Genomic DNA, 18353 nt, shown 5'->3' on the forward strand with positions numbered 1-18353 from the left:
ACTCCCTTGGAGAAAAGTCCGCATGGTACTTATTGTGTTCAATGCCGATGCAATTTTTGTGTTTCATCAACATTCTGATTGTCCACACATTACATAATGCCTCGAGATGTGCTTCGGAAACTACTACTAGTCTTCCAGTGTAAAATCAAAGCGTAGACAGTTTCAGACATTACTCCCATGGAGAAAAGTCCGCATGGTGCTATTGTGTTCAAAGTCGATGCAATTTTTGTGTTTCATCAACACTCTGAAGGTCCACAGAATACAGAATGCCTCCAGATGTGCTTCGGAAGCTACTACTAGTCTTCCAGTGAACTATCAAATCCTAGACAGTTTAAGACACTACTCCCATGGAGAAACGTCCGCATGGTGCTTATTGTGCTCAATGCCGATGCAATTTTTGTGTTTCATCAACACTCTGAAGGTCCACAGATTACAGAATGCATCCTGACGTGTTTCGGAAACTACTACTCGTCTTCCAGTGTACGATCAAAGCGTAGACAGTTTAAGACATTACTCCCATGGAGAAAAGTTCGCATGGTGCTTATTGTGTTCAATGCCGAAGCAATTTTTGTGTTTCATCAACACTCTGAAGGTCCACAGATTACAGAATGCCTCCAGATGTGCTTCGGAAACTACTACTAGTTTTCCAGGGAACGATCAAAGCGTAGACAGTTTAAGGCATTACTCCCTTGGAGAAAAGTCCGCATGGTGCTTATTGTGTTCAATGCCGATGCAATTTTTGTGTTTCATCGACACTCTGAAGGTACACAGATTACAGAATGCTTTAAGATGTGTTTCGGAAACTACTACTAGTCTTCCAGTGTACGATCAAAGCGAAGACAGTTTAAGACATTACTCTCTTGGAGAAAAGTCCGCATGGTGCTTATTGTGTTCAATGCCGATTCAATTTCTGTGTTTCATCAACACTCTGAAGTTTCACAGATTACAGAATGCCTCCAGATGTGCTTTGGAAGCTACTACTATTCTTCCAGTGTACGATCAAAGCGTAGACAGTTTAAGACATTACTCCCATGGAGATAAGTCCGCATGGTGCTTATTGTGTTCAATGCCGTTGCAATTTTTGTGTTTCATCAACATTCTGAATGTCCACAAATTACAGAATGCATCCAGATGTGCTTTGGAAACTACTACTAGTCTTCCATCGAACGATCAAACGTACACAGTTTACGACATTACTCCCATGGGGAAAAGTCCGCATGGTGCTTATTGTGTTCAATGCCGATTCAATTTCTGTGTTTCATCAACACTCTGAAGGTCCACAGATTACAGAATGCCTCCAGATGTGCTTCGGAAGCTACTACTAGTCTTCCAGTGAACGATCAAATCATAGACAGTTTAAGACACTACTCCCATGGAGAATAGTCCGCATGGTGCTTAATGTGCTCAATGCCGATGCAAATTTTGTGTTTCATCAACACTCTGAAGGTTCTCAGATTACAGAATGCATCCTGATGTGCTTCGGAAACTACTACTCGTCTTCCAGTGTACGATCAAAGCGTAGACAGTTTAAGACATTACTCCCATGGAGAAAAGTTCGCATGGTGCTTATTGTGTTCAATGCCGATGCTATTTTTGTGTTTCATCAACACTCTGAAGGTCCACAGATTACAGAATGCATCCTCATGTGCTTCAGAAACTACTACTCGTCTTCCAGTGTACGATAAAAGCGTAAACAGTTTAAGGCATTACTCCCATGGAGAAAAGTTCGCATGGTGCTTATTGTGTTCAATGCCGATGCAATTTTTGTGTTTCATCAACACTCTGAAGGTCCTCAGATTACAGAATGCATCCAGATGTGCTTCCGAAACTAATACTAGTTTTCCAGTGTACGATCAAAGCGTAGACAGTTTAAGACATTACTCCCATGGAGAAAAGTTCGCATGGTGCTTATTGTGTTCAATGCCGATGCTATTTTTGTGTTTCATCAACACTCTGAAGGTCCACAGATTACAGAATGCCTCCAGATGTGCTTCGGAAACTACTACTAGTCTTCCAGGGAACGATCAAAGCGTAGACAGTTTAAGACATTACTCCCATGGACAAAAGTCCGCATTGTGCTTATTGTGTTCAATGCCGATGCAATTTTTGTGTTTCATCGACACTCTGAGGGTCCACAGATTACAGAATGCATTAAGATGTGTTTCGGAAACTACTACTAGTCTTCCAGTGTACGATCAAAGCGTAGACAGTTTAAGACATTACTCCCATGGAGTACAGTCCGCATTGTGCTTATTGTGTTCAATGCCGATGCAATTTTTGTGTTTCATCAACACTCTGAAGGTCCACAGATTACAGAATTCCTCCAGATGCGCTTCGGAAACTACTACTAGTCTTCCGGTGTACGATCAAAGCGTAGACAGATTAAGACATTACTCCCATGGAGAAAAGTCCGCATTGTGCTTATTGTGTTCAATGCCGATGCAATTTTTGTGTTTCATCGACACTCTGAAGGTCCACAGATTACAGAATGCATTACGATGTGTTTCGGAAACTGCTACTAGTCTTCCAGTGTACGATCAAAGCGTAGACAGTTTAAGACATTACTCCCTTGGAGAAAAGTCCGCATGGTGCTTTTTGTGTTCAATGCCGATGCAATTTTTGTGTTTCATCAACACTCTGAAGGTCCACAGATTACAGAATGCCTGCAGATGTGCTTCGGAAACTACTTCTAGTCTTCCAGTGTACGATCAAAGCGAAGACAGTTTAAGACATTACTCCCATGGAGAAAAGTCCGCATGGTGCTTATTGTGTTCAATGCCGATGCAAGTTTTGTGTTTCATCAACATTCTGAATGTCCACAAATTACAGAATGCATCCAGATGTGCTTCGGAAACTACTGCTAGTCTTCCATCGAACGATCAAACGTACACAGTTTATGACATTACTCCCATGGGGAAAAGTCCGCATGGTGCTTGTTGTGTTCAATGCCGATTCAATTTCTGTGTTTCATCAACACTCTGAAGGTCCACAGATTACAGAATGCCTCCAGATGTGCTTCGGAAGCTACTACTAGTCTTCCAGTGAACGATCAAATCATAGACAGTTTAAGACACTACTCCCATGGAGAAAAGTCCGCATGGTGCTTATTGTGCTCAATGCCGATGCAATTTTTGTGTTTCAACAACACTCTGAAGGTCCTCAGATTACAGAATGCATACAGATGTGCTTCGGAAACTACTACTCGTCTTCCAGTGTACGATCAGAGCGTAGATAGTTTGAGACATTACTCCCATGGAGAAAAGTTCACATGGAGCTTATTGTGTTCAATGCCGATGCTATTTTTGTGTTTCATCAACACTCTGAAGGTCCACAGATTACAGAATGCTTATAGATGTGCTTCGGAAACTACTCCTAGTCTTCTAGTGTACGATCAATGCGTAGACAGTTTAAGACATTACCCCCATAGAGAAAATTCCGAATGGTGCTTATTGTGTTCAATGCCGATGCAATTTTTGTGTTTCATCAACACTCTGAAGGTCCACAGATTACAGAATGCCTCCAGATGTGCTTCGGAAACTACTTCTAGTCTTCCAGTGTACGATCAAAACTTAGACAGTTTAAGACATTACTCCCATGGAGAAAAGTCCGCATGGTGCTTATTGTGTTCAATGCCGATGTAATTTTTGTGTTTCATCAACATTCTGGATGTCCACAAATTACAGAATGCATCCAGATGTGCTTCGGAAACTACTACTAGTCTTCCATCGAACGATCGAACGTAGATAGTTTATGACATTACTCCCATGGGGAAAAGTCCGCATGGTGCCTATTGCGTTCAATGCCGATGCAATTTTTGTCTTTCATCAACACTCTAAAGGTCCACAGATTACAGAGTGCCTCCAGATGCGCTTCGGAAACTACTACTAGTCTTCCAGTGTACGATCAAAGCGTAGACAGTTTAAGACATTACTCCCTTGGAGAAAAGTCCGCATTGTGCTTATTGTGTTCATTGCCGATGCAATTTTTGTGTTTCATCAACACTCTGAAGGTCCACAGATTACAGAATGCCTCCAGATGTGCTTCGGAAACTACTACTAGTCTTCCAGTGTACGATCAAAGCGTAGACAGTTTAAGACATTACTCCCATGGAGAAAAGTCCGCATGGTGCTTATTGTGTTCAAAGTCGATGCCATTTTTGTGTTTCATCAACACTCTGAATGTCCACAGATTACAGAATGCATCCAGATGTGCTTCGGAAACTACTATTAGTTTTCCAGTGAACGATCAAAGCGTAGACAGTTTAAGACATGACTAACATGGAGAAAAGTCCGCATGGTGCTTATTGTGTTCAATGCCGATTCAATTTCTGTGTTTCATCAACGCTCTGAAGGTCCACAGATTACAGAATGCCTCCAGATGTGCTTCAGAAACTACTACTAGTCTTAAAGTGTACGATCAAAGCGTAGGCAGTTTAAGACATTACTCCCATGCAGAAAAGTCCGCATGGTGCTTATTGTGATAATGCCGATGCAATTTTTGTGTTTCATCAACACTCTGAAGGTCCACAGATTACAGACTGCCTCCAGATGTGCTTCGGAAACTACTACTAGTCTTCCAGTGTAGGATCAAAGCGTAGACAGTTTAAGACATTACTCCCATGGAGAAAAGTCCGCATGGTACTTATTGTGTTCAAAGTCGATGCAATTTTTGTGTTTCATCAACACTCTGAAGGTCCACAGATTACAGAATGCATCCAGATGTGCTTCGGATACTATTATTAGTCTTCCAGTGAACGATCAAAGCGTAGACAGTTTAAGACATTACTCTCATGAAGAAAAGTCCGCATGGTGCTTATTGTGTTCAATGCCGATTCAATTTCTGTGTTTCATCAACACTCTGAAGGTCCACAGATTACAGAATGCCTCCAGATGTGCTTCGGAAGCTATTACTAGTCTTCCAGTGTACGATAAAATCCTAGACAATTAGAGACACTACTCCCATGGAGAAAAGTCCGCATGGTGTTTAATGTGTTTAATGCCGATGCAATTTTTGTGTTTCATCAACATTCTGAATGTCCACAAATTACAGAATGCCTCCAGATGCGCTTCGGAAACTACTACTAGTCTTCCAGTGTACGATCAAAGCGTATGCAGTTTAAGACATTACTCCCTTGGAGAAAAGTCGGCATGGTGTTTAATGTGTTTAATGCCGATGCAATTTTTGTGTTTCATCAACATTCTGAATGTCCACAAATTACAGAATGCCTCCAGATGTGCTTCGGAAACTACTACTAGTCTTCCATCGAACGATCAAAGCGTAGACTGTTTATGACATTACTCCCATGGGGAAAGTCCGCATGGTGCTTATTGTGTTCAATGCCGATGCAATTTCTGTGTTTCATCAACACTCTGAAGGTCCACAGATTACAGAATGCCTCCAGATGTGCTTCGGAAACTACTACTAGTCTTCCAGTGTACGATCAAAGGGTAGACAGTTTAAGACATTATTCCCATGGAGAAAAGTACGCATGGTGCTTATTGTGTTCCATCCCGCTGCAATTTTTGTGTTTCATCAACACTCTGAAGGTCCACAGATTACAGAATGCCTCCAGATGTGCATCGGAAACTACTACAAGTCTTCCAGGGAACGATCAAAGCATAGACAGTTTAAGACATTACTCCAATAGAGAAAATTCCGCATGGTGCTTATTGTGTTCAATGCCGATGCAATTTTTGTGTTTCATCAACACTCTGAAAGTCCTCAGATTACAGAATGCATCCAGATGTGCTTCCGAAACTACTACTAGTCTTCCATTGTACGATCAAAGGGTAGACAGTTTAAGACATTATTCCCATTGAGAAAAGTTCGCATGGTGCTTATTGTGTTCAATGCCGATGCAATTTTTGTGTTTCATCAACTCTCTGAAGGTCCACAGATTACAGAATGCCTCAAGATGTGCTTCGGAAACTACTACTAGTCTTCCAGTTTACGATCAAATCCTAGACAGTTTAAGACATTACTCCCATGGAGAAAATTCCGCATTGTGCTTATTGTGTACAATGCCGATGCAGTTTCTGTGTTTCATCAACACTCTGAAGGTCCACAGATTACAGAATGCATCCAGATGTGCTTCGGATACTATTATTAGTCTTCCAGTGTACGATCAAAGCGTAGGCAGTTTAAGACATTACTCCCATGGAGAAAAGTCCGCATGGTGCTTATTGTGTTCAATGCCGATTCAATTTCTGTGTTTCATCAACACTCTGAAGGTCCACAGATTACAGAATGCCTCCAGATGTGCTTCGGAAGCTATTACTAGTCTTCCAGTGAACGATAAAATACTAGACAATTAGAGACACTACTCCCATGGAGAAAAGTCCGCATGTTGTTTAATGTGTTTAATGCCGATGCAATTTTTGTGTTTCATCAACATTCTGAATGTCCACAAATTACAGAATGCCTCCAGATGCGCTTCAGAAACTACTACTAGTCCTCCAGTGTACGATCAAAGCGTAGGCAGTTTAAGACATTACTCCCTTGGAGAAAAGTCGGCATGGTGCTTATTGTGTGCAATGACGATGCAATTTTTGTGTTTCATCAACACTCTGATGGTCCAAGGATTACAGAATGCCTCCAGATGTGCTTCGGAAACTACTACTAGTCTTCTAGGGAACGATCAAAGCGTAGTCAGTTTAAGACATTACTCCTATGGAGAAAAGTCCGCATGGTGCTTATTGTGCTCAATGCATATTCAATTTCTGTGTTTCATCGACACACTGAAGGTCCACAGATTACAAAATCCCTCCAGATGTGCTTCGGAAACCACTACTAGTCTTCCATCGAACGATCAAAGCGTAGACTGTTTATGACATTACTCCCATGGGGAAAGTCCGCATGGTGCTTATTGTGTTCAATGCCGATGCAATTTCTGTGTTTCATCAACACTCTGAAGGTCCACAGATTACAGAATGCCTCCAGATGTGCTTCGGAAACTACTACTAGTCTTCCAGTGTACGATCAAAGGGTAGACAGTTTAAGACATTATTCCCATGGAGAAAAGTACGCATGGTGCTTATTGTGTTCAATGCCGCTGCAATTTTTGTGTTTCATCAACACTCTGAAGGTCCACAGATTACAGAATGCCTCCAGATGTGCATCGGAAACTACTACAAGTCTTCCAGGGAACGATCAAAGCATAGACAGTTTAAGACATTACTCCAATAGAGAAAATTCCGCATGGTGCTTATTGTGTTCAATGCCGATGCAATTTTTGTGTTTCATCAACACTCTGAAGGTCCTCAGATTACAGAATGCATCCAGATGTGCTTCCGAAACTACTACTAGTCTTCCAGTGTACGATCAAAGGGTAGACAGTTTAAGACATTATTCCCATGGAGAAAAGTCCGCATGGTGCTTATAGTGTGCAATGACGATGCAATTTTTGTGTTTCATCAACACTCTGATGGTCCAAGGATTACAGAATGCCTCCAGATGTGCTTCGGAAACTACTACTAGTCTTCTAGGGAACGATCAAAGCGTAGTCAGTTTAAGACATTACTCCTATGGAGAAAAGTCCGCATGGTGCTTATTGTGCTCAATGCATATTCAATTTCTGTGTTTCATCGACACACTGAAGGTCCACAGATTACAAAATCCCTCCAGATGTGCTTCGGAAACTACTACTAGTCTTCCAGTGTACGATCAAAGCGTTGACAGTTTAAGATATTACTCTTATGGAGAAAAGTCCACATGGTGTTTATTGTGTTCAATGCCGACGCAATTTTTGTGTTTCATCAACACTCTGAAGGTCCACAGATTTCAAAATGCCTCCAGATGTGCTTCGGAAACTACTACTAGTCTTCCAGTTAACGATCAAAGCGTAGACAGTTTAAGACATTACTCCCATGGAGAAATGTCCGCATGGTGCTTATTGTGATCAATGCCGATGCAATTTTTGTTTTTCATCAACATTCTGAATGTCCACAAATTACAGAATGCCTCCAGATGTGCTTCGGAAACTACTTCTAGTCTTCCAGTGTACGATCAAAACGTAGACAGTTTAAGACATTACTCCCATGGAGAAAAGTCCGCATGGTGCTTATTGTGTTCAATGCCGATGCAATTTTTGTGTTTCATCAACATTCTGAATGTCCACAAATTACAGAATGCATCCAGATGTGCTTCGGAAACTACTACTAGTCTTCCATCGAACGATCGAACGTAGACAGTTTATGACATTACTCCCATGGGGAAAAGTCCGCATGGTGCCTATTGTGTTCAATGCCGATGCAATTTTTGTCTTTCATCAACACTCTAAAGGTCCACAGATTACAGAATGCCACCAGATGCGCTTCGGAAACTACTACTAGTCTTCCAGTGTACGATCAAAGCGTAGACAGTTTAAGACATTACTCCCATAGAGAAAAGTCCGCATTGTGCTTATTGTGTTCATTGCCGATGCAATTTTTGTGTTTCATCAACACTCTGAAGGTCCACAGATTACAGAATGCCTCCAGATGTGCTTCGGAAACTACTGCTAGTCTTCCATCGAACGATCAAACGTACACAGTTTATGACATTACTCCCATGGGGAAAAGTCCGCATGGTGCTTGTTGTGTTCAATGCCGATTCAATTTCTGTGTTTCATCAACACTCTGAAGGTCCACAGATTACAGAATGCCTCCAGATGTGCTTCGGAAGCTACTACTAGTCTTCCAGTGAACGATCAAATCATAGACAGTTTAAGACACTACTCCCATGGAGAAAAGTCCGCATGGTGCTTATTGTGCTCAATGCCGATGCAATTTTTGTGTTTCAACAACACTCTGAAGGTCCTCAGATTACAGAATGCATACAGATGTGCTTCGGAAACTACTACTCGTCTTCCAGTGTACGATCAGAGCGTAGATAGTTTGAGACATTACTCCCATGGAGAAAAGTTCACATGGAGCTTATTGTGTTCAATGCCGATGCTATTTTTGTGTTTCATCAACACTCTGAAGGTCCACAGATTACAGAATGCTTATAGATGTGCTTCGGAAACTACTCCTAGTCTTCTAGTGTACGATCAAAGCGTAGACAGTTTAAGACATTACCCCCATAGAGAAAATTCCGAATGGTGCTTATTGTGTTCAATGCCGATGCAATTTTTGTGTTTCATCAACACTCTGAAGGTCCACAGATTACAGAATGCCTCCAGATGTGCTTCGGAAACTACTTCTAGTCTTCCAGTGTACGATCAAAACTTAGACAGTTTAAGACATTACTCCCATGGAGAAAAGTCCGCATGGTGCTTATTGTGTTCAATGCCGATGTAATTTTTGTGTTTCATCAACATTCTGGATGTCCACAAATTACAGAATGCATCCAGATGTGCTTCGGAAACTACTACTAGTCTTCCATCGAACGATCGAACGTAGATAGTTTATGACATTACTCCCATGGGGAAAAGTCCGCATGGTGCCTATTGCGTTCAATGCCGATGCAATTTTTGTCTTTCATCAACACTCTAAAGGTCCACAGATTACAGAGTGCCTCCAGATGCGCTTCGGAAACTACTACTAGTCTTCCAGTGTACGATCAAAGCGTAGACAGTTTAAGACATTACTCCCTTGGAGAAAAGTCCGCATTGTGCTTATTGTGTTCATTGCCGATGCAATTTTTGTGTTTCATCAACACTCTGAAGGTCCACAGATTACAGAATGCCTCCAGATGTGCTTCGGAAACTACTACTAGTCTTACAGTGTACGATCAAAGCGTAGACAGTTTAAGACATTACTCCCATGGAGAAAAGTCCGCATGGTGCTTATTGTGTTCAAAGTCGATGCCATTTTTGTGTTTCATCAACACTCTGAATGTCCACAGATTACAGAATGCATCCAGATGTGCTTCGGAAACTACTATTAGTTTTCCAGTGAACGATCAAAGCGTAGACAGTTTAAGACATGACTAACATGGAGAAAAGTCCGCATGGTGCTTATTGTGTTCAATGCCGATTCAATTTCTGTGTTTCATCAACGCTCTGAAGGTCCACAGATTACAGAATGCCTCCAGATGTGCTTCAGAAACTACTACTAGTCTTAAAGTGTACGATCAAAGCGTAGGCAGTTTAAGACATTACTCCCATGGAGAAAAGTCCGCATGGTGCTTATTGTGATAATGCCGATGCAATTTTTGTGTTTCATCAACACTCTGAAGGTCCACAGATTACAGACTGCCTCCAGATGTGCTTCGGAAACTACTACTAGTCTTCCAGTGTAGGATCAAAGCGTAGACAGTTTAAGACATTACTCCCATGGAGAAAAGTCCGCATGGTACTTATTGTGTTCAAAGTCGATGCAATTTTTGTGTTTCATCAACACTCTGAAGGTCCACAGATTACAGAATGCATCCAGATGTGCTTCGGATACTATTATTAGTCTTCCAGTGAACGATCAAAGCGTAGACAGTTTAAGACATTACTCTCATGAAGAAAAGTCCGCATGGTGCTTATTGTGTTCAATGCCGATTCAATTTCTGTGTTTCATCAACACTCTGAAGGTCCACAGATTACAGAATGCCTCCAGATGTGCTTCGGAAGCTATTACTAGTCTTCCAGTGAACGATAAAATCCTAGACAATTAGAGACACTACTCCCATGGAGAAAAGTCCGCATGGTGTTTAATGTGTTTAATGCCGATGCAATTTTTGTGTTTCATCAACATTCTGAATGTCCACAAATTACAGAATGCCTCCAGATGCGCTTCGGAAACTACTACTAGTCTTCCAGTGTACGATCAAAGCGTATGCAGTTTAAGACATTACTCCCTTGGAGAAAAGTCGGCATGGTGTTTAATGTGTTTAATGCCGATGCAATTTTTGTGTTTCATCAACATTCTGAATGTCCACAAATTACAGAATGCCTCCAGATGTGCTTCGGAAACTACTACTAGTCTTCCATCGAACGATCAAAGCGTAGACTGTTTATGACATTACTCCCATGGGGAAAGTCCGCATGGTGCTTATTGTGTTCAATGCCGATGCAATTTCTGTGTTTCATCAACACTCTGAAGGTCCACAGATTACAGAATGCCTCCAGATGTGCTTCGGAAACTACTACTAGTCTTCCAGTGTACGATCAAAGGGTAGACAGTTTAAGACATTATTCCCATGGAGAAAAGTACGCATGGTGCTTATTGTGTTCCATCCCGCTGCAATTTTTGTGTTTCATCAACACTCTGAAGGTCCACAGATTACAGAATGCCTCCAGATGTGCATCGGAAACTACTACAAGTCTTCCAGGGAACGATCAAAGCATAGACAGTTTAAGACATTACTCCAATAAAGAAAATTCCGCATGGTGCTTATTGTGTTCAATGCCGATGCAATTTTTGTGTTTCATCAACACTCTGAAGGTCCTCAGATTACAGAATGCATCCAGATGTGCTTCCGAAACTACTACTAGTCTTCCAGTGTACGATCAAAGGGTAGACAGTTTAAGACATTATTCCCATTGAGAAAAGTTCGCATGGTGCTTATTGTGTTCAATGCCGATGCAATTTTTGTGTTTCATCAACTCTCTGAAGGTCCACAGATTACAGAATGCCTCAAGATGTGCTTCGGAAACTACTACTAGTCTTCCAGTTTACGATCAAATCCTAGACAGTTTAAGACATTACTCCCATGGAGAAAATTCCGCATTGTGCTTATTGTGTACAATGCCGATGCAGTTTCTGTGTTTCATCAACACTCTGAAGGTCCACAGATTACAGAATGCATCCAGATGTGCTTCGGATACTATTATTAGTCTTCCAGTGTACGATCAAAGCGTAGGCAGTTTAAGACATTACTCCCATGGAGAAAAGTCCGCATGGTGCTTATTGTGTTCAATGGCGATTCAATTTCTGTGTTTCATCAACACTCTGAAGGTCCACAGATTACAGAATGCCTCCAGATGTGCTTCGGAAGCTATTACTAGTCTTCCAGTGAACGATAAAATCCTAGACAATTAGAGACACTACTCCCATGGAGAAAAGTCCGCATGTTGTTTAATGTGTTTAATGCCGATGCAATTTTTGTGTTTCATCAACATTCTGAATGTCCACAAATTACAGAATGCCTCCAGATGCGCTTCGGAAACTACTACTAGTCCTCCAGTGTACGATCAAAGCGTAGGCAGTTTAAGACATTACTCCCTTGGAGAAAAGTCGGCATGGTGCTTATTGTGTGCAATGACGATGCAATTTTTGTGTTTCATCAACACTCTGATGGTCCAAGGATTACAGAATGCCTCCAGATGTGCTTCGGAAACTACTACTAGTCTTCTAGGGAACGATCAAAGCGTAGTCAGTTTAAGACATTACTCCTATGGAGAAAAGTCCGCATGGTGCTTATTGTGCTCAATGCATATTCAATTTCTGTGTTTCATCGACACACTGAAGGTCCACAGATTACAAAATCCCTCCAGATGTGCTTCGGAAACCACTACTAGTCTTCCATCGAACGATCAAAGCGTAGACTGTTTATGACATTACTCCCATGGGGAAAGTCCGCATGGTGCTTATTGTGTTCAATGCCGATGCAATTTCTGTGTTTCATCAACACTCTGAAGGTCCACAGATTACAGAATGCCTCCAGATGTGCTTCGGAAACTACTACTAGTCTTCCAGTGTACGATCAAAGGGTAGACAGTTTAAGACATTATTCCCATGGAGAAAAGTACGCATGGTGCTTATTGTGTTCAATGCCGCTGCAATTTTTGTGTTTCATCAACACTCTGAAGGTCCACAGATTACAGAATGCCTCCAGATGTGCATCGGAAACTACTACAAGTCTTCCAGGGAACGATCAAAGCATAGACAGTTTAAGACATTACTCCAATAGAGAAAATTCCGCATGGTGCTTATTGTGTTCAATGCCGATGCAATTTTTGTGTTTCATCAACACTCTGAAGGTCCTCAGATTACAGAATGCATCCAGATGTGCTTCCGAAACTACTACTAGTCTTCCAGTGTACGATCAAAGGGTAGACAGTTTAAGACATTATTCCCATGGAGAAAAGTCCGCATGGTGCTTATAGTGTGCAATGACGATGCAATTTTTGTGTTTCATCAACACTCTGATGGTCCAAGGATTACAGAATGCCTCCAGATGTGCTTCGGAAACTACTACTAGTCTTCTAGGGAACGATCAAAGCGTAGTCAGTTTAAGACATTACTCCTATGGAGAAAAGTCCGCATGGTGCTTATTGTGCTCAATGCATATTCAATTTCTGTGTTTCATCGACACACTGAAGGTCCACAGATTACAAAATCCCTCCAGATGTGCTTCGGAAACTACTACTAGTCTTCCAGTGTACGATCAAAGCGTTGACAGTTTAAGATATTACTCTTATGGAGAAAAGTCCACATGGTGTTTATTGTGTTCAATGCCGACGCAATTTTTGTGTTTCATCAACACTCTGAAGGTCCACAGATTTCAAAATGCCTCCAGATGTGCTTCGGAAACTACTACTAGTCTTCCAGTTAACGATCAAAGCGTAGACAGTTTAAGACATTACTCCCATGGAGAAATGTCCGCATGTTGCTTATTGTGATCAATGCCGATGCAATTTTTGTTTTTCATCAACATTCTGAATGTCCACAAATTACAGAATGCCTCCAGATGTGCTTCGGAAACTACTTCTAGTCTTCCAGTGTACGATCAAAACGTAGACAGTTTAAGACATTACTCCCATGGAGAAAAGTCCGCATGGTGCTTATTGTGTTCAATGCCGATGCAATTTTTGTGTTTCATCAACATTCTGAATGTCCACAAATTACAGAATGCATCCAGATGTGCTTCGGAAACTACTACTAGTCTTCCATCGAACGATCGAACGTAGACAGTTTATGACATTACTCCCATGGGGAAAAGTCCGCATGGTGCCTATTGTGTTCAATGCCGATGCAATTTTTGTCTTTCATCAACACTCTAAAGGTCCACAGATTACAGAATGCCACCAGATGCGCTTCGGAAACTACTACTAGTCTTCCAGTGTACGATCAAAGCGTAGACAGTTTAAGACATTACTCCCATAGAGAAAAGTCCGCATTGTGCTTATTGTGTTCATTGCCGATGCAATTTTTGTGTTTCATCAACACTCTGAAGGTCCACAGATTACAGAATGCCTCCAGATGTGCTTCGGAAACTACTACTAGTCTTCCAGTGTACGATCAAAGCGTAGGCAGTTTAAGACATTACTCCCATGGAGAAAAGTCCGCATGGTGCTTATTGTGATAAATGCCGATGCAATTTTTGTGTTTCATCAACACTCTGAAGGTCCACAGATTACAGAATGCCTCCAGATATGCTTCGGAAACTACTACTAGTCTTCCAGTGTACGATCAAAGCGTAGACAGTTTAAGACATTACTCCCATGGAGAAAAGTCCGCATGGTGCTTATTGTGTTCAAAGTCGATGCCATTTTTGTGTTTCATCAACACTCTGAATGTCCACAGATTACAGAATGCATCCAGATGTGCTTCGGAAACTACTATTAGTTTTCCAGTGAACGATCAAAGCGTAGACAGTTTAAGACATGACTAACATGGAGAAAAGTCCGCATGGTGCTTATTGTGTTCAATGCCGATTCAATTTCTGTGTTTCATCAACACTCTGAAGGTCCACAGATTACAGAATGCCTCCAGATGTGCTTTGGAAGCTACTACTAGTCTTCCAGTGAACGATCAAATCCTAGACAGTTTAAGACACTACTCCCGTGGAGAAAAGTCCGCATGGTGCTTATTGTGCTCAATGCCGATGCAATTTTTGTGTTTTTATCAACACTCTGAAGGCCCTCAGATTACAGAATGCATCCTGATGTGCTTCGGAAACTACTACTCGTCTTCCAGTGTACGATCAAAGCGTAGACAGTTTAAGACCTTACTCCCATGGAGAAAAGTTCGCATGGTGCTTATTGTGTTCAATGCCGATTCAATTTCTGTGTTTCATCAACACTCTGAAGGTCCAAAGATTACAGAATGCCTCCAGATGTGCTTCGGAAGCTATTACTAGTCTTCCAGTGAACGATAAAATCCTAGACAATTAGAGACACTACTCCCATGGAGAAAAGTCCGCATGGTGTTTAATGTGTTTAATGCCGATGCAATTTTTGTGTTTCATCAACATTCTGAATGTCCACAAATTACAGAATGCCTCCAGATGCGCTTCGGAAACTACTACTAATCTTCCAGTGTACGATCAAAGCGTATGCAGTTTAAGACATTACTCCCTTGGAGAAAAGTCGGCATGGTGTTTAATGTGTTTAATGCCGATGCAATTTTTGTGTTTCATCAACATTCTGAATGTCCACAAATTACAGAATGCCTCCAGATGTGCTTCGGAAACTACTACTAGTCTTCCATCGAACGATCAAAGCGTAGACTGTTTATGACATTACTCCCATGGGGAAAGTCCGCATGGTGCTTATTGTGTTCAATGCCGATGCAATTTCTGTGTTTCATCAACACTCTGAAGGTCCACAGATTACAGAATGCCTCCAGATGTGCTTCGGAAACTACTACTAGTCTTCCAGTGTACGATCAAAGGGTAGACAGTTTAAGACATTATTCCTATGGAGAAAAGTACGCATGGTGCTTATTGTGTTCAATGCCGCTGCAATTTTTGTGTTTCATCAACACTCTGAAGGTCCACAGATTACAGAATGCCTCCAGATGTGCATCGGAAACTACTACAAGTCTTCCAGGGAACGATCAAAGCATAGACAGTTTAAGACATTACTCCAATAGAGAAAATTCCGCATGGTGCTTATTGTGTTCAATGCCGATGCAATTTTTGTGTTTCATCAACACTCTGAAGGACCTCAGATTACAGAATGCATCCAGATGTGCTTCCGAAACTACTACTAGTCTTCCAGTGTACGATCAAAGGGTAGACAGTTTAAGACATTATTCCCATTGAGAAAAGTTCGCATGGTGCTTATTGTGTTCAATGCCGATGCAATTTTTGTGTTTCATCAACTCTCTGAAGGTCCACAGATTACAGAATGCCTCCAGATGTGCTTCGGAAACTACTACTAGTCTTCCAGTTTACGATCAAATCCTAGACAGTTTAAGACATTACTCCCATGGAGAAAATTCCGCATTGTGCTTATTGTGTACAATGCCGATGCAGTTTCTGTGTTTCATCAACACTCTGAAGGTCCACAGATTACAGAATGCCTCCAGATGTGCTTCAGAAACTACTACTAGTCTTCCAGTGTACGATCAAAGCGTAGGCAGTTTAAGACATTACTCCCATGGAGAAAAGTCCGCATGGTGCTTATTGTGATAATGCCGATGCAATTTTTGTGTTTCATCAACACTCTGAAGGTCCACAGATTACAGACTGCCTCCAGATGTGCTTCGGAAACTACTACTAGTCTTCCAGTGTACGATCAAAGCGTAGACAGTTTAAGACATTACTCCCATGGAGAAAAGTCCGCATGGTACTTATTGTGTTCAAAGTCGATGCAATTTTTGTGTTTCATCAACACTCTGAAGGTCCACAGATTACAGAATGCATCCAGATGTGCTTCGGATACTATTATTAGTCTTCCAGTGAACGATCAAAGCGTAGACAGTTTAAGACATTACTCTCATGAAGAAAAGTCCGCATGGTGCTTATTGTGTTCAATGCCGATTCAATTTCTGTGTTTCATCAACACTCTGAAGGTCCACAGATTACAGAATGCCTCCAGATGTGCTTCGGAAGCTATTACTAGTCTTCCAGTGAACGATAAAATCCTAGACAATTAGAGACACTACTCCCATGGAGAAAAGTCCGCATGGTGTTTAATGTGTTTAATGCCGATGCAATTTTTGTGTTTCATCAACATTCTGAATGTCCACAAATTACAGAATGCCTCCAGATGCGCTTCGGAAACTACTACTAGTCTTCCAGTGTACGATCAAAGCGTATGCAGTTTAAGACATTACTCCCTTGGAGAAAAGTCGGCATGGTGTTTAATGTGTTTAATGCCGATGCAATTTTTGTGTTTCATCAACATTCTGAATGTCCACAAATTACAGAATGCCTCCAGATGTGCTTCGGAAACTACTACTAGTCTTCCATCGAACGATCAAAGCGTAGACTGTTTATGACATTACTCCCATGGGGAAAGTCCGCATGGTGCTTATTGTGTTCAATGCCGATGCAATTTCTGTGTTTCATCAACACTCTGAAGGTCCACAGATTACAGAATGCCTCCAGATGTGCTTCGGAAACTACTACTAGTCTTCCAGTGTACGATCAAAGGGTAGACAGTTTAAGACATTATTCCCATGGAGAAAAGGACGCATGGTGCTTATTGTGTTCAATGCCGCTGCAATTTTTGTGTTTCATCAACACTCTGAAGGTCCACAGATTACAGAATGCCTCCAGATGTGCATCGGAAACTACTACAAGCCTTCCAGGGAACGATCAAAGCATAGACAGTTTAAGACATTACTCCAATAGAGAAAATTCCGCATGGTGCTTATTGTGTTCAATGCCGATGCAATTTTTGTGTTTCATCAACACTCTGAAGGTCCTCAGATCACAGAATGCATCCAGATGTGCTTCCGAAACTACTACTAGTCTTCCAGTGTACGATCAAAGGGTAGACAGTTTAAGACATTATTCCCATGGAGAAAAGTCCGCATGGTGCTTATTGTGTGCAATGACGATGCAATTTTTGTGTTTCATCAACACTCTGATGGTCCAAGGATTACAGAATGCCTCCAGATGTGCTTCGGAAACTGCTACTAGTCTTCTAGGGAACGATCAAAGCGTAGTCAGTTTAAGACATTACTCCTATGGAGAAAAGTCCGCATGGTGCTTATTGTGCTCAATGCATATTCAATTTCTGTGTTTCATCGACACACTGAAGGTGCACAGATTACAAAATCCCTCCAGATGTGCTTCGGAAACTACTACTAGTCTTCCAGTGTACGATCAAAGCGTTGACAGTTTAAGATATTACTCTTATGGAGAAAAGTCCACATGGTGTTTATTGTGTTCAATGCCGACGCAATTTTTGTGTTTCATCAACACTCTGAAGGTCCACAGATTTCAAAATGCCTCCAGATGTGCTTCGGAAACTACTACTAGTCTTCCAGTTAACGATCAAAGCGTAGACAGTTTAAGACATTACTCCCATGGAGAAATGTCCGCATGGTGCTTATTGTGATCAATGCCGATGCAATTTTTGTGTTTCATCAACATTCTGAATGTCCACAAATTACAGAATGCCTCCAGATGTGCTTCGGAAACTACTTCTAGTCTTCCAGTGTACGATCAAAACGTAGACAGTTTAAGACATTACTCCCATGGAGAAAAGTCCGCATGGTGCTTATTGTGTTCAATGCCGATGCAATTTTTGTGTTTCATCAACA

Source organism: Schistocerca gregaria, chromosome 3, assembly GCF_023897955.1.
Source record: "Schistocerca gregaria isolate iqSchGreg1 chromosome 3, iqSchGreg1.2, whole genome shotgun sequence".
NCBI lineage: Eukaryota > Metazoa > Arthropoda > Insecta > Orthoptera > Acrididae > Schistocerca > Schistocerca gregaria.